At 42.6% G+C, this 24,058-nt stretch overlaps 1 protein-coding gene across 5 annotated transcripts in view; it reads right to left on the reverse strand.

The window, feature by feature from the left end:
- Positions 1-24,058, reverse strand: part of ptprfa (protein tyrosine phosphatase receptor type Fa) — a 424,230-nt gene that overhangs the window by 306,080 nt on the left and 94,092 nt on the right. For 3 of the 5 annotated variants that reach the window (XM_030049237.1, XM_030049236.1, XM_030049235.1), the window contains exon 1: positions 18,587-18,905. The gene's annotated coding sequence lies outside the window, so the exon portion shown is untranslated. Of the gene's footprint in view, positions 1-18,586; positions 18,906-24,058 lie in introns of those variants that run through there. The other 2 variants (XM_030049234.1, XM_030049233.1) reach the window with 2 other exon arrangements.

The following is a 24,058-nucleotide window of genomic DNA, read 5'->3' on the forward strand; positions in this document are numbered from 1 at the left end:
GTATATTTTGTTTTGGAAGACAACTATATGCGTACAGCCAACAGTGTCCTGACGTGCCAGCCTAATGAAGCCAAAACGTCAAACACTTTTCTTTGCCATATCACTTATTCGCCAAGTGCACTGCAAAAACTCAAAATCTTACCAAGAATATTTGTCTTATTTCTAGTCAAAATATCTCATTACACTTAAAATGAGACATGATCACCTAAGAAATAACTTGTTTTTAGTGAAAATTGTCTAAAAACAAGTTACTTCTGAGGTGATCATGTCTTATTTTAAGTGTAATGAGATATTTTGACTAGAAATATGACATTTTGACTTGAAATAAGACAAATAATCTTGGTAAGATTTTGAGTTTTTTCTAGTGTGGGTCTAGAGCTTTGTTGGCGTGCGGCGAAACTTTTGAATTAATCATTTTTTGAGATTTCCTGTGCTTGACCAGCACCCGGAGAAATTACATGGCTGTGCAGGAGTTATTTTTATCTTTCATAAGAAAGCTTCGTGTTCTTCACCTGAACTTCAACTTAATTATTCAAAGGAAATTCTCGACATAAATAACAACATCAAAAGAAGCAACAAAGGCTTGACGATCAATAACACACAGTGCATTTTGTGCTTTATACTTTGCGCTTTATTGACATGGAAATGGTGCCGTATCACTGTGCTTCATTAGTGCAATCAGCTTGTGGTGCTATACTCGCAGTATTTTCCAACATAAACAAATAAACGAGATGCCAAACCTGCAGCAGAGAGCCGTGCCGTCACCATGAACGACTGACCTGCTTTTTTTTTTTGTTTCTTTCTGACTATACCAACTCTTTACTTTTTTACTTGTACGCGTGTGATGTCATGTCATGTGATGTCTGTCTGTGCTAAATCACTTGTTATGTGTGTGTCCAGTGTGTTTCCAGCCGGGGGATCTGGAACCTGGAGCCACTTTAGAGCTCGCAGCGAGGGCCATGGCAGCCTGTCAGCAGCCTGTGTGGAGACCAGGGACCTACTGCCCCCTCCACACACACACACACACACACACACACACACACACACACACACACACACACACACACACACACACACACACACACACACACACACACACACACACACACACACACACACACACTGGCATTGGCAGCCTCATCTTTGCCAGACAGGCAGGCAGGCAGGCAGGCAGAGGCAGGGCCGCACCTCCAGCTCATCAGGAGAGGAGAGGTGGCATCTATCACCATCAAGCCTGTCAGTAGTTGAGCAGTGGGCGGGGGAGGGGGTGGGGAAGGGAAGAGGGTGAGGTGGTCCCCCCTCCCCCTCCATCCACAGAGTCACCCCAGTGAGCACCTGACGGATGGTGACATGTAAGAGCTGGCCACAGGAGCCCAGACAAGCACAAATATTCTCACAATTTGATTTTATGGCATGGAAAAAAAAAAAAATCTTAATCAAGGACTAAAATCAAGGAGACAAGGTCTGGAATTTAACGATGGGTAAGATGTTTGTGTGGTGCCATTGTCATAATTTCAAATTGTGATGCTACAAGCCGAGCATCAGTCTGGGTCGCCATGGAAACTGTCCAACCAGACCCGTCTGATGGCAGCTGCCCGGCGAAAGGAAAGGGGGATAAAAACGATGAAACGCCGCTTTCCTCGTGTGATTTTGAAAACGCTCATCTCTGAAGACGTTGTTTCTAGGAGAAGATAGGATAGGGAATTTTTTTAGCAGCTGGTAAATGTCAAGATATTTTAATTAAAAAGTTCCCGACAGGTGTGCCCTGGGAGCTCACCTGGCGGAGCGTGTACCGCGTGTCGAGGTTAAGATGCTACCGCGGTGACATTTGTTCCAATCCCTTGTTTGCGCCTCTCTGCTGTCATGAAAAAATGCCAAAAAATATCTTTAAAAAATATTATTAAGACCTGTCTCTTGGCAGGAAGCTGTTTTGAACGGATGTCAGGAACGTATTACAGTCTTCATCGCACAAAACAATACATTTTGACAATGAATGGATGTTGATACAGCAGCAAAATGAGAGGAACTGACATCCAGAACTGTCCGGACCTGCTACCTGCATCGTTTTGGGAGAAGATATTCAGACAGTTGTCGATTCAAAGCAGTTTCTATGCCTGTTTTAATGTGAAATTCATTCATGCATCATCAGCATATTGTATAAATTTTGGTTGACCCTGATCTTGGCGACCTCCTGTGCATCACCGTTTGATGCACGTGCAGCTGTGTGGATGTCGTTAAACTTGCACGGCCTTGCAGACTGTCGTGTCGACATGTGTTAGACCTCAAAACGTTTGCAGGGAGAAGTCGCCACCACCGCCGCCGCACATCAGCAAAACACAACCACACAGTTCTGTCATTTGCCCGTAATTCCCGCCCTCGGCTGTGTTCAGAGAAGCACTTCTGATCATAAACAAGCACAGAAACTGTTTAACGGCTTATTTTGTCATTGATGAAGAAAAACAAAGCATCCTGTTTCATCAGCAAAGTGAAACCAGGAGGCTCTCCAGCTGTTTGCACAGACCGGACACTAAACAGACTCCTTCATGAGGGTTTGCCATTCAAGCACGTTCAACAGGAAGAGCAAACCTCACTCACTTCGACTGGATTCGTTCAGTTCCCGGACACACAGGTCGTGTCAGGAAGGCACCGGGCCTGCCTGCACTCACATCTGATCGTGAAGTTTACACACAATCATACATACAGACCAAACACACAGAGTTGAAGATTGCATATCTTTGACAGATTCCACGTTGGTTTCTCTTTCGTATCTCAAGCGAGAAAGCCTTTCACTTCCACAGTCTTCAAACTGCAGCCCGTTAAAATTAACGCACAAGACAAACCGGAAAACAGCACAAATGACAGCAGGAACGTTTTTGGACTGACACATATTTTTTTGGACGTCCTTGGATGTCCTTCCATCGCTCTTGGTTCTTCTGGAAATTCTTGAAAATGTCTGTATTTCTTGTAATTTATGAAAGTCCTATTTACTGATTATTGATCATTGATGTGTACAATACTAGAAGGTGTCTTTGGGCAAATGGAATCGTAGGCAACTGGACTTGTACTTGTCTTAGGAAAACGTCTTCCTAAGACAAATACAAGTCCAGTTGCCTATGATTCCATTTGCCCAAAGAGAACGATGACCTGGATAAATGAGAATATCCATAGACAATACTAGAAGGTGCTTTGTGATTGCTTTTTGTCCCCCCTCCTCTTTGCCCGGAAGGTGTGGCTTCATTACAGGGATGCGTGCACACAGGTGGACTGCACATTTAACCCTGCTTGTCCATTGTTGTTTGTAAAGTGAAATTTGCACTAAGTATAGGCATTACAATTTGGGATTTTTGGGTGCCATGCGTTTGTTTAGAGAGTCTTATATCTAATAGACACTTGAGCATGAGTAAGCAGAGTTTCAGAACGGTTTTGTGAGTGAAACTTGTTGCCCTGACCTGGCTCTTGCTCATCAAAAGCAAGCCAGTGTGACACTTTAATCCGGGATTGTTGGTGCCCCGGCGTTTAGCGTTTCGCTCACTTGACGGGACGTTGGCTCCACCTCCTCCAAAGCCCCTTTTTCAATCCATCCACACAATGACTCTGAATGTAAGTTAATTAGCGAGCGGCTCTCGAGATGCTTTCCATTTAAGTCCTCTCTTTTGACAACAATGGCGACGACAATTAGCTGCCGAGGGCTTTGCAGAATGGGCTATTATAATCAGAAGGCAGAAGTGGCATCAGTTTCGTGCTGCCTACGAGAGAGAGGGAGATTTTCAGCCGCGAGTCTTCATCAGCGGCGAATCAAAGCACCGGCAGCGGCTCGCCAAGCTGCTGGGGCTCCTGTGTGTGTTTTCAGTCGCGTTAAAAGCAGCGTTTGGAGCTTCGATTCAAATTCAAGTCAATCAGCTCTGGAAGCAGATATGATATTTAATCTATAAAAGATGGAGATGGAGATGGAGATGGAGATGGAGTCCCGTGGATTTTATGCGAGCTGTGGATTCAAAATTCACACCCTGAATCAGTCAAACTGGAAGCGAGTCGCGCCCCGGCTGCGGCGAGAGACGGACTTAAATTCTGAATGACGATTGAAGATGAAAATACAAGAACAAAAAGCGGAGCGTCTGAACCGGCGTAGCGTGGGGTTACGGGTTCAAACACTTCCCTCTGTCTCCTGCTGTGTCTCTTTTCCATCCTTCCTGGAGCGCTCCTGCAAATCAAATTAAAAAGACTCTGAAAAATAAATTAGGATCTATGTGAATGCGTATTACTATCAAAGAGCAGCTTCACTACATGAAAGTAAAACAGAGGCAAACAAAATTTGTGGAAAATTAACAAGTTCAAATGTTTTTTTTTTTTTTTTTTTTTTTTTTTTGCAGGTTATCATTTTTTTTCAGCAGTGCATTATTCCAAGTACCAACTACTTTTTGGCTATATGAGTAAAATAATTACAATTTTCATCTTTGATTTTATTTTTTTATTTTTATTTTTTTATTTATTTTTTTATTTAGTTTCTTTTATCTGCTGCCTCTTGTGTCCTTATTTGACCTCCCTTATTTTTTTTTTTTATTATTATTTTTTTTAGGCCTAAACAAAACACACACCTTGTTAGATTCATTATCTTCCTAATCAGTGGTATTTATTGCAGTCATGTAATTTTATATTAGACGACACTGCAGATATACTTGTAGATACGATTTACAAAATAGTTTGAACTACTTTCCCGAGGCACCTTGCGTTGACTAAACTACATTTTCCCTTGAATGCGGCTTTTGTGGCGGTTCGCTCTCTTTCTGTGTGAATTAATTAGCCGCTTGTAAAACTCGCCTTTCACAGGAGCGTCACCAGCGCTGGTTATCACCCCTGCATCGGCGGTGTGTGGGACTTCGCGTTACAGTCAAACAGGCCGACTGGCCGCCGCCTGAATGCCGTCGCTGGATCCGATGAGTCGCCTTTTATAGTCCGAAGCAACACAGAAAGAGCGCGAGAGAGACAGAGGCGGAGAGACAAAAAGAGACAGATAGAGGCGAGAGTGACTGCTGAATGATGCCACTGTGTGCTGCTGATGAGCTCCACTTTACAAGCCATAAAAGAGTATTCAGCGCTTCTGCCAAGGCCTAAATCCTCCAGCCTCAGTGCGCCGTTAAAAGCTTTCCTTTATTGTGTCTCAGCCGGCCCTTTCTCCACTCAAGTCCAAAGTCCACGGAGATAAGAGCAGCACAGAGGGCTGGAGCCATTCAGACATGCATCAAGGATGGAGGGCGGAGGTGTGTGTGTGTATGTGTGTGTGTGTGTGTGTGTGTGTGGAAGGTTGAGCTCCCACCCTTTTAGCTGCATTAGGCAAATGTCGTGTGAACGACAGAGGACCTGGCTGGTGGCCTTTACGCCGTCTGCACTCGAGACGCGACTTAGCGAGGCAAACAGTCCGTCTCTGTTCCTTCTCTATCAAATAATAACCAGGTGAGCAAAGCCTGGTGGGACAGGTGGAAACCCCCCCATGCAAAAACAACAAAAAACAAAAACTATCAGATTATCATAATATGACTATCGCACAGTCATATTCAGGTAAAAATAAATAAATAAATAAAAAAGTGGTTTTAAATCTTTGCTCCTGGTTCCACTTGAGTCTTTGCATGGAAGATGGAAGAGAGGGAATTACCGCCGCCGCGCCAAGATTTCCTGAATTTCATGACCCATTTCTGTCAGCTTATGAAGATCTTCAGCGCCGACAGAACGTATGGAGGAGACGTGTCAGAGACGGCCGCTCTTCTCCTGGAGTCGCCTCGAATGTCTGAGCTGCAAACCCCCGGAGCGCGGCACAGTCTGTGGCAACGCGCCTCGCCGGGGTACAGCAAATAATTTCGAGATTACATTTTCAGACAAGTTTATGGATTATAGTCAAACAAACAACTGCATAAATATTGTCCTGGAAGCTTGGCCTGCATGTAACTGAACTTTAAGAGAGGGATCCCAAACAAGGATTGATGCTAAATAAGAGTTTATGGGTTGTTAAATGGGGCGTGGAAGGAGAGGGACGTGGCTTTGCTCGCCGCGAGAGCCCAGCGAGCGGCGTGGCGGTTCACCCTTTGAAAAACCATGAAACCGACTCAGAATTCAAGTCATTTCTGTTTTAATTTAAACATAAACCCATAAATCAGCCCCCAAAAATGTTGAATGGGGCGTTTGCCATTGTTGTGTGCAGCAGGAAGCTTTTATATGCAGCTCGTGGGAAAGTCAGTTATTAGGGCTGAACATTATTATTAATTAAAAGCAGTGTCGAACACTCTGCATAATAAATGTGCTCGCTTTAATTTCGCATCATGGAGAAAGCGGTGCAGTATCTGCCAGTCTTCTGCATTTGGTGCAAAATCCTCGCAGCTCTAATTCATGCTAAACTGGGCTTTATGGGAGTTGTTAAATGGGACGTGGAAGGAGAGGGATGTGGCTTTGCTCCCCAGACGGAGCCCAGCCCGTCCCCGCTCCCCCCCGTCTGCCCCCCGTCCCGGCCCGGCTCTCCCTCCAGACGCTGTATCACAGCTGCCCAGGCGCTCTTTACAAAGTTTCCTGCAGGAACGACGCCGCTCCTCTGTGCAGAAACTAGTTCCCCTCGCCAGCCCGCCGCCGTCGCCTCCGCCCTCTCCGGAGATTGCAGCGCACCTGACAGCTCCTGCATCGATCTGAACGCCGGCGGCTCGGGACGCCGGCGGGGAGAGCGGCTGCTTATCATCGGGCTCCCGGGGTGAAAAAAATGAGCAGCCCTACCCCCAACCACCCCTTCGGAGAGCTTTGATTCATTAACAAAACACGATGAAAGGTTGCGCTCGTCAATTTCCGATGGAATCAGGCGTTCCATGCTGTAAATCCACTGTGATGAAAATCGGAGACTTTCTGCCTAATTCACTCCAGGAATTTCTGTGCAAGCGATTATGTAACACTGAGATCCACACAAATTTCCCATTAAATATTTATGATTACTCTGGTAGCATTTAGGGATTCATTATTTTTCAGCAATGAGGTTTGAAACAGCATTTTTTTTTTTCTCCCAAATCTGCAGCAAGTCCTGATGTGAATCTGTCGAGTGATTCTTCTTTTTGGTGGCCAAGTTGTGATCAGATATCCAAGTGTCCCGTTACAACGTGAGAAATTAAATGCATGAATTATGTATGGTGAGAATATGCAGTGCAGATGCAGTGAGGCCTTTTTCCCCCCATTCCCATCCCATCTACTGATAGGATGCACCCACTCAACAGCAGGTCAAAGACAAATCAGAACGTACAGTAATAAAATAATAAAGATTAGAAAGCTGACAGATACAGATAAGCCGTGAGTGATCACCTCCACCGCTCCTATTATTTCACACAAGCTCAGGAGATCCCGTGACTCTGTGAGTGTGTGAGCTCGTCGCAGCCAAAGTACAGCCGAGTGAGTCGGGACGCACAAAAACTTTGAGAGAACAAACACGGCGACGCAGTCACATCCCGACCACATGAGTCGGTTTGCGACGCTCCTCCGGTGCGGAGAGGGATGGCCGGCCTGAATAATGGATGCTGCTCTAAAAGCCAACCGTCAGCCAATTACTCAGGTCCTGAAACAAAGAGGTGAGGCGTCCTGAACCCCGGCAGCAGATCAGGAAAATCTGGTCCAGATTCTCGGCAGTTTCTGTGTCACGGCGACGGCGACGCACGGAGCCGCTTCATTATCAGCCTGCTGGATGTCATCCCAGCTCTCCGGCTCCCTCACTTTCTTTCTTTTTTTTTTTTTTTACCCCAAGTTAACTTTGATCATGATGTGGACCTCCATCTGAAGTGTTTTTCTACAGGAACCTGATGAAAAGATATTTAGTTTGTGTTCAGAAAACTATTACAAACCCATCCAAAGTGCTGGGATTACAACACAATGTTAAAATAATCGAGCAGAAATTGTGGGAAATGCTCCTGTCGTTGAACTCATTTGCTGCCTACTACATCAAAGCCTTGTAATTGTTTTTTTTTGTTTGTTTGTTTGTTTTGTTTTCCCATGTCATAGAACTTGTTTGGTCATGTGTTTAATGTGCTGCTGTCTTGGCCAGGTCACTCTTGAAAAAGAGATTGCATTTTATCTCAATGAGTTTTATCTGGTTAAATAAAGGTAGAGAGAGTTCTGTATCCTTACAATTTCTTGTGAATTACGTTACAGTGAAATTAAGCTATACCTCATTTTGCTGAGGACCCTCTGGAAGACCCTCAAGACCCCTGGAAGGTCCCCAAACCCCACTTTTAAAAACACCGCCAGGATTTATTAGCCTTTTTTCTATGGAGAATATTGTAAATATAGTGACATTAGACAACCCTGTTTCCTAAAAATTATGTTCCCGTACAGCTAAACTGCATTCTGAATTATGTTTAGCATGTTGTTGCATTTTACTTTTTCTTTTCTTTTTTCTCACAAATACATTTCTAATTAATTTATCGTGTATATCATTTTAGACAAATTTTCATCACATTAGCCACCAGAGGCACTTGGTTAAGGTTAGAGAGAGGTTAGGTTTAAGCATGTGTTACATTCCCCCCCACAGGTGAATGGTGCACCTGGGAACCTGCAGCCAATCAGCTTTAGTTCACCTGGGTGTATGTATGACCTCTGACCTTCTTGTCTCCGAGTTCAGTCACGTGTCCTATTTGTCCTGTGCTACTGTTTAGATTATCTGACCTTTATTTAGTAGAGCTGCCATTTTTGTTTCACTCTCTTTTCTCCTGTGTGTTGTTTGCTGATAGCGAGTTAGCAGTTTAATTTTTTAGGTATAATAATAATAATAAAACTTTATTTGTATAGCACCTTTCATACAAGAATTGCAGCTCAAAGTGCTTCACAATAAAAGAAGAACATTTGAAAACATTAAATAAAACATTAAAAAGAATAAAACACAAATTAAAAGGAAAAGGCTAAAAGCGAGAACTTTGAAATAAAAAAAAAAAAAGATGCAAATAAAACGATAAAAGACAAATAAAACAGGAGCTAGTTAAAGGCCAGAGTGAAAAGGTAGGTCTTTAATCTTCTTTTAAAGATGTCTAGTGAGCTGGCTTCCCTGATGTCTAAAGGTCGTGTGTTCCAAAGCTTGGGGGCATACGTAACAAAGGCGGCATCCCCAATTTTCTTTTGACTTTTGTGGGGAACCAATAAGCAGCAGCAGACGATCGCAGTGCTCTTTGGGGTGCATAGCCAATAAGGGAGTTGGCAATGTAGCCCGGTCCCAGCCCATGAAGTGCTTTGTATACAAGTAGGAGAACCTTAAAGTCAACTCTAAATGTTACAGGGAGCCGGTGTAGGGCAGCTAACACCGGACTAATGTGCTCTCTCTTCCTGGTTCTGGTTAATAAGCGAGCAGCAGAGTTTTGGATGAGCTGAAGTCTGTCAGTGGTTTTCTTTGGAAGGCCAGTAAAAAGTACGTTACAGTAGTCAAGTCTGCTTGAGATAAAAGCATGTATCAGTTTTTCAGCATCTAATAGTGTATAGTGAATTTGTGTCTGGTTAGGGATGTTTGGTTTGTTATTTTGGTCTGAGCTCTTTCTGAGGATAATCAAAGACTGGAAGTAAAAGACTAGAAATTGAAACCCTTTGACTTCCCTCTCCCCCTTAGATCAAATGTGGGGGTGGAAAACGTAATAAACCACTTGGTTAAGGTTAGGAAAAGGTTCGGTTTAGGCATCAAAACCACAGGGTTATGGTGGTGTAATGGCATTATGTAACGTTTGCAGTAAACAAACACACTTCTCGACCTCGGCTCTCCTCGGTGCACGTTGGTTGTCTGTCTGTGCTGGGAGGCCGGTGGAGGACTGGTCAAACGACAAAAGAGTTCTCCTCCAAATGTAGTTGAGTCATTTTTAAAAGACAGGCCTCCATTAGATTATGTGGCATAGAAGCAAACATTTACAACTAAACCGTTGCTTATAGCATTACACATAAATCCATATAACTGTTTATGCAACAGTGAAGTTTTATTATAAAATGTTCTTTTCATCGTAAACAGGTTTTGCAATATGCTGTGTCAATTATCTCATTACATGATTCACTGTGTTGCAGCTGTGAAATGAAATCTGACAGACAAAATTTAAACAGCTCTTCTTTCCTGTCGTGTGACATCATCAAAACGTATTTGAATGCAGTGAGAAACAAAGGCAACACGAAATATAACAGTTTACTGAATAATAACGTGGCGTTTTTATAAATTCTGTTGTGTTTTTGTGTTTTACGCTGTTCACTTCTGGCAAAGGAGAGCACTCTGGTCCACTCGTGTTGTTTTTAAATGTGCTGTGAATTTGACTTGACTTCATTATATATCTATATCTACATCATTCAATAAAGTGTCCAGCTGCAGAGGCGTGATGAGGACAGACTGGATGATCTGCTTTGCTTCATTTGCTTTGAAAAACGGTTTCACTTCATCTCAGACCAAACGCTGGTCTTGTCACCGTCCTGAACCTGGAATCAGGAGTTTTTAAATATGAAATTACATTTATATGACATTACAGATGCACATATGACTGTGTTTTTCAAGGCAGTCTGAATTAGTTTTTCTAAACGCCCTTGCTTAACTAAACTACATTTACACTCAAGTAAACTTTGCTCATGTTTGCCTTCTGCCGTCGTGAGGCGCCAGGTAAACTATACACTGGATTTTCAGAGTATGAACTGTATTAGAAGTTCAACAATTGATTTGCTTGTGACAACAGCTAAAGAATCAAGAATTTAATATTTCATTCTCATGGATTAAGATGCTTGATGTCGTTATCGTGTGATGATGGTGATGTGAGCGGAGGATTTCTTTAAGGATTTAAAACAATACTAAAGCGAAAGCTCGTGAATGTTGTCATTAAAAATGCATGCATACACTGAAGTCGGTCCCTGTCCGTCAGTGGATTTTACATATTGATGGCATCACATCCAGTCCTTTCCTGCACTGCAGAAAAAAAAAGAGATTTTCTGACCTCCTCCTAGAAAAAGGATAAGGAAGGTCTGACTTCTAAACTTGAGGAAAACTACGTCAACCTTAGCCCCATGGAGGCTCATCACAATCAAATTAAAGGCTGTTTTTGACCACATGACATTTAAATAAAACATAATCTCCTACTTTAAACCCTGTTTCTGTATGTAAACTGTTGTCAAAATATGTCACCAACCTTAAAAATATAAATGGAGCGAAGCCTTAGTTCTGTGGTTTCCGTCTTTGGAAGTAAACTGATCATCGCGTTCTGGTCTAGTAAACTCGGTTCTAGCTTCAAAAGAACGTGCCGGTGTCACTTCCACGTTAGAAAAACTTTACCACGAGAGGAGGAATTGGGTACGTTTTCTATTCTCGGTAATGAAGAAGGCTGGTCGTGCGCTCTTGAACTTCTCTTGATATAATAAAGAACGTGAGGAGAGTATTAGCGTTTAAAAAAAAAAAAATTGCAAGACCAAAAAATGTTCCTCTGCCAGCCGCTGATTACATTTTGTGATATGCCTTTTAATTACAGCTCTTTTCTGTAATTATGGTGTAATCACACAGCAGCTATGCAGCACAATATGGAAAATTACCAGTCAGAAACAGCCACCGGTTCTGCAAGAAGGAGGGAAGGTGGGCTGCAGTTTTGTCTCCGTCTGCAATCACTTAAGTGTCTCAAGCTGCTATAAAGCCCAATAAATAATACTGTGAAGTGAATGGGTTTTGTTCTTGGGTCTAAAGGTCTAATGCGGCAATTTTTTTCCTTCCGTTTCAACGACAACGAGTCGCTCTGCGGTGAAGCGGGGGGGCTGTTGACTCCGGTGTCACCGCGTCGTGTTTGACCGCGCCAGAGGTCCCAGACACGCCGCGGCTTTTTAGGCGACACATCCTGTCAGGACAGCTGCTCGTTTGACCCGCTTAATAAACACCGTTAAATATGAACGCCGCTAATTCCTCTCAGCTCCAGGGTTCACGCGGAGGCTCCCGGCGCTAAGACGCGGTGACACATTCCCTCACGGCCTCGCTGCCGGAGACAAGAGCGTCCCGGCAGGTGGCCAGACCTCCTCCTCCTCCCGTGTGGGGCGGCAGCGTCTGGGGCTGACACTCGCCTCTTATTAAATATCAGACACCAGGACGGGTGTGTAAAAACCCTCAGAATAACGATAATCTGCCTCGTTGACGTGATAATAAATGGCTGAACGTGAGAGTAACACCAAAAGGGGAGCGACTTCAATAACATGGAAGTGATTTGGTTACAAAAAATCAGATGTGCAACAAACAACAGTAATATGGAAGACGTGCAAGAGGAGCGTAGCAACAAAAGGAGGCAAGACAACAAACTTTTATACTGTCATATAGTCAAAAATATCGTTATCGAAGACATACCCTGAAATATTATGGTGTTATTTTCAGGCCATCGCTCCATACCAGCCAATTAAATGTCAACCACCTGAGATACGACAGATCAAAAATAAACACAGTCTGTAAAACCTGAGTTTTTTTTTTCTTTTGTTAAAAAAAAAAAAAATCAATACATGAATAAAAGTGTGGTTTGGGTGGCTGGGTGGGGGCTTTGCTGTATATTGTTATACAAAAAAAATTAAAAATGTTAATATTACTATATCATCACTGTATTGTGTGCTTGTCAATACTTCTTAACCCTTTATAGGGCACTCATTGAAATACTTTGAAATTCAAAAAAACAACCCTAGACTGTTATTAGAGAACATGACAGGACTTTATTACTTCTATAAAATTTTTCTAAAATTTTCATTTTGTAATAGAAAATCAAAGCCATTGAGATTGGTCAAATGCCACAATCATGTGACCTGGGATGTAGAGCGATCTTTGCTGATTGGCTGGGTGAAGACCAAATGATTATTGAACTAACTGAGACAGGGGATGGGCCTGATATGTAAAATTTCTGAAATTACCAAAAATAGTCACTTGCCCTATAAAGGGTTAAATCTGGCGGATACATACAGTTTGCCGGTGTTCTTCGGCAGCAAATAGTTCCTAAAAGAAGTCTTTGCCCTAAAGGGTGGTGGACTCTCTGTCATTGCTTTTGGAAAGAGCCGTTGCTGTTGAGCTTTTTCACATATAAAAATTGTTATGGTTCGAGCTGCAGAAACAACAACATTGTACTGGGGTAAAGGAAGACAGACTGGAGGCGTTGCTGCATTGAAACCATCTGAGTGGACAGACTGCACGGTGCACTTATATAATATCATAATATAATATAATTCAGGGGGAAACACGGAAATCCAATGCTGATACAGTTTTTGGCGTCAATTTGAGAATTGGCTCCAAACATCAGTGATCAGCTTTGATATCAGTCTTCAAAAACGTGGAGCGGTGGAACCTGAGCAGCAGCAGCCGTCACTCATCACCCTCCTGTGTGTGTGTCGACCAGCAGCATACTAACGTACCTCTAGACAAACAGCCTGGCAGAGGGAGAGGACGGCCTCTCGGCACTGTACGATGATAAATATCCTCTTTCATACGTGAGTGATGACACATATTCAAAGAATCCCTCCCCTCCCCTGCTCTCCGTTTTATTGTCCCATTCAGCCGGGGCTTAGTGAAACGAAGGCGCGGAGTGGTTGTCTTAGGCCGTAACTCCTGTCATAACAGCCAGTCAGGTGGACTCCTACCAGCACATTCAGCCGACGTGTCGCGACTCGCCGGCCCGCGCTCGTGGCGGAGCGCCTCCGGAGGTCCTCAGACCTGCACCGCGCCGCCAAACCTCCACTCACAGCCTCCAAAACACGTCGGCGACGGTTTCTACGGTTCAAAAAGAGGCTCGCTCGACTCATCATTCATCCTTTCGGCTTTGTTTTAGCTCGGTGGGACACTGGAGGAGGTAAACGGTAGCACTTGTCAGCAAATCTTACGCAATTACTCCCTGGTTTGCGGCTAATTATGCCGAGTGACTTGAATATGACTTTTTATTTTTAAAAAAATGCCATTGATCATATTTGACTTGCACTTCTAATAGCTCCATAACCCAAACCCCTCGATGCAAAGGCTCTTTGAGGGGATTCGGAGTTCTTCATGAATCAGATAGGCTTCAGTAAACCCTGAACAATCCCTTTAAGGATTTCCTTACCAGCTCCTGAACCCGAGAGGCCCCTTGATGAGCAGCCGGCTCCTATAGGACGCTGTGGGGAAACTGTAACTGGCCTCTGAAGGCTCCATACAGCACCACTAACACTGTCACTGCAAGAAAGTATTGCTTTAGGGTAATATAATAATAGGATCCCCAAAGCAGAAATATTATAGTCACATCTTTTATTTATGAAGTACATATCTGAGAGACTTCACAGCTATAGATTGGCTTCAATTACTAATACAGTCGTCATTAATTTATAATACGGCGACTTTAATAGCTTTGATGAATCATGGAAAATGTACGAATAAGACCAAGATATATATAAAGAGAAGAAGGGAAACAAGCTCGATTTAAAGAGCTGCGGTTTGGCCACACAAAGAGCCGGACTTGAGAGGGATTAAGTTCCACACGGTCCCCCAGTTACGGATGACACCCTAAATAACAGGCAGGAAAATCAAATGGTAATAAATTCCATCTATTTTGAACTGCACTTCTGAAGCATGTGGCGGAGGGAAGGCGACTTTGAATTCCTACTTCAAAGACGGGAGACAGCAAACTGAAATGCTCTCTTCATAAGGCAACTAAATTACCAGTGTTACAGCAACTCCGGTTTGATCCGCATCCAAGTGTGGTGAAAGGTTTCACGTTGACTTCAGACACCAGAATGCAGAATGTGTGTGTGTGTGTTTGTGTGGAGGGGTGGCGGGGGAGTGTGTGCATCTTATTACATCCTCTGTGTACGTCTTTCTTAGTGCCATTGTGTCTCTCAATAAAAAAAAAAAAACACACACACAGGACCCGTCTGAGCCTCCCTGTGAAGGATTCATCAGCCGAACCGACGTGAGACAAGAGCGGAGCCTCGACACTAATCAATTAATACTCGCGACCTCACACAATAAGCAGGCAAACAGCTCAAATCTGGAGCGCAAACTACACAAAGGCGGGATTAGCTCCATTAGCACAGGAATTTCAGAGGCAATTAACCTGCCGTGAGCAAAGCCCTTTCTCGGATTCCAGCGTGTGGCGCCGGCCGAGGCAGATGGAGGACGGGGAGCCGGAGCGACCGCCGGGCGGGGGCGGGGGTGTAAAGAGACGCCCCGAAGAGCCTCGCACTTGTTAAGCTCAGAATGCAGGGGTCAAAGCAACTTGTGGTCGGGTTTAAAAAGCAGCGATGAGGTGCTGACCCGTCCCAACAGGAAACGGCGGGACAGACGAGGGGAGGGGAACGAACATTTTCCCTCGTCCTCAAACTGCAGCCAATTTGCCTCGATTTCTTTCACATGCTGCTTATGCTGCTCATTCGGCTTATAATTCAATCTTAACCTGATTAGGACATTAGGACAGCACTGCAGCTGGGGACACCGTCATGTAAACATCTTCACACTGCCAAAAAAAAAAAAAAAAAAAAAAAGACAACAACAACAAAAATCTCCACTTTAACAAGTCTTTTAGTATGACGGCGTATTAGGGCCACAGAGTCGGGAGGGTGGAGAGTAATATTCTGAGAAAAAAATTAAATTAAAGTGGTAAATGTACAAGAAAAAACAAAATTCAGACATCTTAAAGTCACAAATACAACCCAGAATTTCTGAGATTAACACTGTACATTTATGAGCAAAAAATTCACAAATTTATGAGAAAAAAACTGAAAACTCATGAGCTTATAAAATTGCAGATTTGTGACGTTATAATCTCAGAATTTTCTCATTTTTTCTCATAATTTTTTAAAATTAAATTTACAGCTTAAATCTCAGAAATTCTGTTTTTTTTTTTTTTTTTTTTCCTAGGGCATCCACCTCCCTCCTGCAGTTCCTTATTTTATTCCCCCTACACTGGCACTAAAATCAACTTTTTCATCAGACAAAGGGAAAAGTCATGTTTCCAGGATTTTTTTTTTTTTAATTAAATGTCATTCTTTTATCCTAGTGCCTTCTTCTGCCTTGTCTCAACATATTTCTACTTGTTTGCAGAAAAAAAATCCTGAAATATCTGCATTGGAAACAAGTGGGATTATCTCATCCCACAGGCAGATTTTTTTTTTTTGTACCTTGTTTTCTAACACCGAAGATGCGACTATGTGACTTGTCAAGATGCAGACTCTTTTTTTTCCCCCAGTTTATCTGATTATCTAAATCAGAGTACAGTCATAAACAAAGTTAGACAGTAACCCAGTTAACACACCTCGCTTCATAATCAAGCTTTCCTTCTCCTGGATTTGGGCCGTGTAAACAACTTTTTTTTTTTTTTTTTTTTTTTTTTTTTTTTTAATTGTGGGTGTTATTTAAGGTCACCAGATGCAGTAACCTGAATTTTGCCATTTCCTAGCCGACACAGTTTTATCAGCGTGGTGCAGTGCAGTGGACTGACAGGCAGAGCCAACAAGCGTCAGCACTTCTGAGGCTGTTTTTTTTTTTTTTTTTTTTTTTTTTTTTTTTTTTTTTAATGTTAAACCTAATTAAAGTACAGAACATCCTTATGTTTTTTAGGGCAGATGCAAGCACAGACAGACAACGTTTTGTTCCACATGCTCTCAGCTTCACCGGTAATTACATGAATCCACGTTAACCCGGGCCGCGGCAGAAATCGAGTTACTTCAAACCATGTAAACAGTTTAATGGAAACGCCGGCCTCAGAGCTGATTGTTAACGGTAATCTGAGCGTTTCGCTGCGCGTAAACAACGTGCAGGGGGAAACGCAGCGACACCACACCGCAGTGAGCTGTGGAAACATGTAGGCCATCCAGTTTCTAGTAAAAGGTGGCTTCTGTAAATGAATGGCTGCGAGGCTGCGGAGGGCTGGGGGATTAGGTGTTGACAATAGCGCGGCTGAAAGACGTAAGCCTAGCCGCCTGAAATGCAAGAGCTCCCCAAAGAGCCGCTGTGCGCTCTCTCTCTCTCTCTCTCTCTCTCTCTCTCTCTCCGTCGAGCAACGCGAAGACACGCCACCGGTTCGGCGCGATTTCACACCGAAAACGAGATCAGCGTGATTTCACACCAAAAACAAGATCCTCCGGTGTGCACGGCCACGGCGGGCCAGCTGACCCCCTCCTCAGGGCTGCGTCTGGCCTACTTCTCCAAATAATGCTTTTCTATGTAGATACAGTGCTTTTATGTAAACATTGACACAAGAAAGGTTGATTTTGTGGGAGTTTAGGAGAAGGCCAACCAGCCCTCACTTGAGAGAAGGGAAATATCATTATAACCACTTTTTTTCCATGCAGGATTTTGAAAGTCTACAACTGGTAGTTTGTGCAGAAAATGATTTTAAGACATTAAGAAAGTGTCTGAAATATAAAATCATCAGTTGACCAAGCCTTGGTGTCCTTAGTCTTAACATCAATGCACAAACATTGACTCTTCGGCAGCTGCTTGAATGGATGTATGAAAAAAAAAAAAAAAAAAAAGCTTATGAAACCTTTTCTTGTTCCCAAAAAGAAAGTTTGCTCTGAGCTCTGCAGGAGCACTCCACTTCCCCCCAGGAGACCCCACTTTGGTTTCTAAAGTTAGAGCGAAGTCCATTTCGCCAAAGTTCATTGTGACATCTTGAAAACACAGCACAGGACTTCATTTTAATTAGCACTCTGCGGAAGGTGCAAACGTTGCAGCGCTGGGTTTTTGCAGAGAAAAGCTCTGTGTGATCTGGCTTTTGCTAATGGATTCTGGAATTAAAAAAAAAAAAAATACAAAACATTTTTTTGCAAACTTTCAGTTAACCGATACTTAGCCATAACTTGTACTGAACTGGGTTTCTTTTTGTATCTGTGTTTGATAGTTTCTCATGTTGTTCTCATGTTAAAGGCTCAATGGAGTCAATAAGGTTCATCGTTTGAAATGCATCTTACAACCCATTCTCATCAACATTTTTTTTAATCGTTTTCCAGCGCTCGACAAATGAATATTTATTAAAAATTATTATTATGCGACTTTATTTATGGGAAATCATAGCTGTTCAACTCGGGGGAAGGAACTGTGGCTTCTGGGTCAAGCGTGTAGGAGGCTAAAGCATCAAATAAGTAGAGCAGGGAGCCATGTGCTCGACGTGTCTCTACTCTTACAATAGACACTCGGGATGAACTCAAAGTTTCACTCCTGCAGGCAAGGTTAAGGCCTCAATGTGCTGTCTGTATTCTTAGTTCACTCCTCTCTCTCTCTCTCTCTCTCTCTCTCTCTCTTTCTCCCTCGCTTGCTATCTGTTTGTGAGTCTGGAAGCCAGTGTGTATGTGTGTGTGATTATGTGTGTGTGTTTATTAGTAGGAAATGAGCACAACCTCATCAGAGTCTTTTGTTGCCAAGTGCAAGCCACAATAAAACATCACTGATCAAGACAAGACTGAGCCCGAGATAAGATAATTTTCAGCGAAGCCATAAATAGATTTCAAAACTCCTCAAAATCAAAAAAAAAAAAAAAGAAGAAGAAGAAAAAGAAACAACACACTCATCAGGGGGGAAAATAATGCATGTGAGCAGGTGGCCACTCTCTGCATGCGACCGCAAAAAACTGCTGAAAAGTAAATCAGTGCTTACCTACATCAAGATCCATGGAGAAAACAAGACAATCCCTTGGGAATTCACGTCGCTGCCTTTCACCGTCGTGCCTCAGAAGCGGCAGAGCAATTCCCCCTGCAAAGCCATAAAGCAATTTCCCTTAGAGATTGCGCAGCACAGAGCCTGAGGTGGGTGGGGGGTAGGGTGGGGTGGCGGTGGGGGGGTGGAGGGGTCTGCGTCCGGCCAGGTCAGCCACAGGTGGAGGCTGAGAGACGGTCTGGCTGATCTGAACGGGGATCAGTGTGTGCGGGCTGAGGGGCCGCTGGCTGGCGTGGGTCAGCGCTGCTGCTCTCTCCTGGGACTGAGCGGCAGTGAAAAGCCCTGCAGGGCTGGGAGCAGGGCCGGCCAGCCAGCAGCCAATGTCTACGTGCATGATGTCACAGGTGTTGGGTTTCACCTCGGGGTCCAGAGGCGGGACTTGCTGCAAGACCCGGCCAATGGGGAGCTGCACTGTGAGTCTGACTGAACACAGGTAGGACTGACTCCTCCTCCTCCCCCCTGAGCTGTACCTGAGCGGTAAACACACACACACACACACAGACAGAGGAGGACTGGTGGGGGTGAGGGGATTCACTGTGTGTGTGTGTGTGTGTGTGTGTGTGTTTGTTTGTTTGGAAACAGACTAAGTCTCCAGGAGGTCAAACTGGGCTTTCACAGCCACAAAAACCTCTTGAGGGATCAGCCCACCAACAGTTAAGAGCGCAATGTGTGAGATAAAGCCTCTTCACACTGCAAAAACTCAAAATAATTGTCTTATTTCAAGTCAAAAATGTCTTATTCCTAGTCAAAATATCTCATTACACTTAAAATAAGACATGATCACCTCAGAAGTAACTTGTTTTTAGACAATTGTCTCTCGTTTCAAGTGAAAATTTGCTTGTTTCATTGGCAAAATTTGTTTCTTGTTTCTAGCTAATTTTCACTTATTTCAAGTGAATTTTCACTTTTTCCACTGGCAAATTTTGCCAATGAAACAAGCAAATTTTCACTTGAAACAAGTGAATTTTCATTTGAAACAAGTGAAAATTGTCTAAAAACAATTTACTTCTGAGGTGATCATGTCTTATTTTAAGTGTAATGAGATATTTTGACTAGAAATAAGACATTATTGACTTGAAATAAGACAAATAATCTTGGTAAGATTTTGCGTTTTTGCAGTGCACTTTGTTGGGTTGAATTTCAGAAATCAGAAATGCAGAAAAAAAAAAAAAAAACTGCAGTAGAAGTAGAAGTACTGTTCCTCTGCTGGTATTTGACTGCAGTAGAAGTAGAAGTACTGTTCCTCTGCTGGTATGTGACTGCAGTAGAAGTAGAAGTACTGTTCCTCTGCTGGTATGTGACTGCAGTAGAAGTAGAAGTAGTGCAGTAAAAATCTCCTGCAGTAAAAGTCCAAAGTGTCTCATGTCAAATGTCCTGGCAGTAAAAGTGACTGAGCTCCTTTTTCCAAACAGTAACTGTGTTAGCTGGGATCTTTTCCATGCAGTTAGAAAAGGAGGAGAGAACACGCTGCACACTACATGCTTTTAAAGGGACATTACGCTAAAACTGAAGTGAGGACCCTGTAGACTCAACTCATCATCCACACTTATTTATTCATGGTGCAGCTTTTATTGTGAAAATGACCAAAACTAGAACCAACAAAGCAGAAGCAGCTTCCTCTTCTCGTCTTTGCTGACTGAGCTTTTATTGTGAAAGGTTCCACAATCTGTCATTGATTATTTGTTCTCTGTAGTGGATCTGATTTAAAATGTAGTGAAGCACAAAACTCAAGCAAAAATGGACTGAAGTAAAAGTAAAATTACTGATTTGAAGAAAAAAATGAAAAAAAGTACAAATACACAAAAAAGCTACTCAGTTACCACGAGTAAATGTGATTATTTTCTTCCACGTCTGCAGAAATGAAAGGCATTAATTAATTCCTAAAGTCACAGAATATTAAAGGGCAACACACTGAATTTGGATCCTGGGAATAAAAGCTACATAACACTAAGTAGCACTTATTACTGTTCATTTTATTTTTATTTCTGATTTATCCTTTATTTAGCCAGGAAAGACCAACTGAGATACAAGATCTCTTCTTCCAGGGCAAGATGGCTGCAAAATTCGTTTCATATAAAAAAAAAAAAAATCATGACAGAACACCTACAATGCATAAAAACAACGCAAGGGAAATCAAAGAAATGATATAAAACATGTTTCCCTCACAGCTGTTTGTAAAAGACATGTTCATGAGTCAAAACGTTTATATTTCATGGAGTTAGAATATGTTCTTATTCTGTGTATTTTTCAGTTTAGACAACACAAGAAAAAGTGGGCGCAACAGTCTCAATTTCCTCGACAAATGGACGGCTAAGTTTGAACCTCAGAGGTGAAAAAACAGAGTCCGACCTCCCCGGCGAGGAACAAAAGGTGCGCGCTGTTGGCACAACACGAGCGCGTCACTGCAGCGGCATCCCGACAACTTAACGTCCAGACATAATGAAATGAAATTAAGTATAATTACTTCCATTAACCTGGAATGTGAAAAGCACAGATCAAGATAGGAAAGCAAACAAACCTCAATCAATTTATCCTTTATCTCTCAGCCACAAACAGCAGATAAAATCTCGACAGGGTTACACAACAGGCAGCGCGCCGGAGAAACTCCAACCTGCAGCAGCATGGAGGAGCGACGGGGAGCTGCTGTGTTTACTGGCACCTGGAAAAACTCAACTCCTAACAAAACACCAGGCAACAGACAACTGTCAACTCTTCACATCTGAATTTTAATCTGCTTTGATTTGCACTGAGTTACTGAAATGTCAACCTTCCATTTAATGCAATACAAAATCCAAACATGCATTAATGCGCGTGTTAAGAAGAAGAAAAATTCATGCTCTTGCATTGCACCCTGAAGAGGATTAGTGTACTATTATGTGGGAATTATTATTGCATTCATGGGTTATTTATGTTAATGGAAACTGATGACATTTATTACACCGGCTGTGACACGGTAATGTATTGCAACTCACTCTTCACTTTGGAAACTCTTGGTTTTAAAGCTGGATTTGGAATTGGCTTTGATCAGAAAAAGAAACGGAGATCTGCTTTTTGCTGTTTGAAACTCGTCCTAATGCTTTTTAAAATGTTTTTGACCGCCATGCCTTGTGTGGATCAGTTTTACTGACTATTAATGAACATGCATGGACTTTCCATTGATAAAACTGCTGTACCACAGTTTACCTCACGTGTATTAAATCAGATCAATCGGTGGCATTAAAGCGCTTCTCTCTCTATCGTGGTCCTGAGTCTTTCTCGCTGCTTCAAACTTCACATCAGCGCCCGTGTTTTCAAAAGCCGCCCTTCTCATGTTACCCGTAAAGATTTCTAATTTCTGCAAAACGAACTCCTGCAATTTCCCGAGGTCAAAAGGCACATCAAACACGCCGTAGTTCCCCTGGAAAGCCAGCGGCCACCTGGTACAGGAAACTGGCAGAAGCTCCTTCTTCTTCATGCGATTACAAAGAGCACCTGTGATCGTGAAGCTCTTGTTTAACGGCCTTCTAGAAATCAAACATTCAGAAGCAAAGCCAAACTGGAAGCTCCCACAACAAAAACCAGACCCGGAAGAGCGGCTACAACAGATCTAGGAGGGGAAACATTAGGTGGCTTTCCATCCACCTGTTTTTATTCACATTTTCTTTAATTTGTGCATTAAAAACCTGAATGGAAACACTGAAAACATTTGAAAAAAATGTCCAAATATCGCACAAAAAAGTTTTTACGATCAGGGGAGGTGGTGTAGTTGGTGTATCAATCAAAGGAAAATGTGAATAAGTTGCTATGGAAACGGGTTTAGCCAATAAACGGTGACGTTCATAATCACATGACTTCCGGTCCACTGCACAACAACGACAACAAAAGCCGATCTGTTCGGACCGAAGAAAAGACTGCAACTCTTCTTCAACAAAAACAAATTAGAAAGAAAGAAGAGAAAGAAAAGAAAGAAAAAGAAAGAAAACGATATTAATGTTGTACTGGACAGCAAACAACAAAGTTTTGATTTTTGACCGACAGGGTTGTAACACGTCGTCACGCTGCGCCCTCTTCTTCTCTAGTGGTATAATTTCACCCGGCTGGAGAATTAGCGCCACCTATTGCTCAACTTGATGAACCGACTCCAAACATTCGCATAAAATAAGTGGATGGAAACGCGCATAAATTAGCATTTTGTTTGCCGATTTTCTGAAAATTGGTTAAAATTTGCGATATATTCGGATGGAAACCCCGACTATTGTGTCTTAAACCTGAAAGTGTGCTGTCAGTCCACAGACGAGTCCTTCTCAGCAGCTTCCAAACCATCTGTCACCGTTTTGGTCAAATAATTTAGTTTACGTTCTCTCCTCTTTTTTACCGTCTGTCCCGGATGTACAAACCGATCCAGGCAAAAGACATTTCACGCTTGCGGCTCCGGCTGCCTGAAATGAACTTGAGAAATCCCTGAATCTTCACACACTCATCAGCCTCAGTGAGTTTAAATTTAAAGTAACGGTCATTTAAAACTCTGTGCTGTGTGAGAGCGACTGGTTTTACAGACCTGTTCCGGGCACTGATCCACTTTAAGTCCCAATTTGCTCACTCAACTTAAAAGTTTATTGTAACTGGCCAGAACACAAAACGTTTAGTTTTAGTACAACACAGTAACACAAAGTAACTGTGTCACATGACCCTCGTCTGCCTGGAGATTTATGTCGGCTCAACAGAACTTTTTTTAATCACACAAAACAGAATAATTTGGGTTTTTTTGAGCCTTTAATTCTATGTCTATTCTATTCTATATTAACAGAGAATATACTGTATGTGTTCTATGACATAAAAACACCTGGTTGCTGAAAGTTTTTTTTTTTTTATCTTTATTGAACACAGCAAAAGGTGTGTCATAACTCAGTCAATTTATGTGCATACAGCAATTTTATATTGCAATTTTTGTTTTTCAGTTTGCTGTTTGCTAGAGAAGAGTGAACACCACAGGAAGTGTCTAAAGAAAGGCATCTAGTGAACTCGGTCAGCTATTACTGCATTAGCCGGCAATGCAACATTACTTTTAGCAAATAATAATGTTATAAATACCATGAAATATGTAAATAAATAGCGAGATATTGAGGCTGCTACTGGTTCTGTAACAGACCAGGAAACTTAACGTGGCCTGCGATAATCTAAGATAAGGGGAGCACGCAGGAAACATCACCACAGCAGAGCATTTCCCAGCAAAACACACTGCAAACAGAAAAACCACAGTTTGAAAGGGAGCGGGTTCTTTAATGTTTAATGTTACTTAAATTTGTCTGTGGTTGGTGGTTTTATTGCCCTGTCCGATTTTGTGTAACTAAATCTGCTGCCATTTTTGGTCAAGATGCTCTCGAAGAAGAAGAGATCTTGTTCTCAGGAGACTAAAAAAAAAAAAAAAAAAAA

This window comes from Myripristis murdjan, chromosome 4 (genome assembly GCF_902150065.1).
Source record: "Myripristis murdjan chromosome 4, fMyrMur1.1, whole genome shotgun sequence".
In the NCBI taxonomy this organism is placed as follows: Eukaryota; Metazoa; Chordata; class Actinopteri; order Holocentriformes; family Holocentridae; genus Myripristis; species Myripristis murdjan.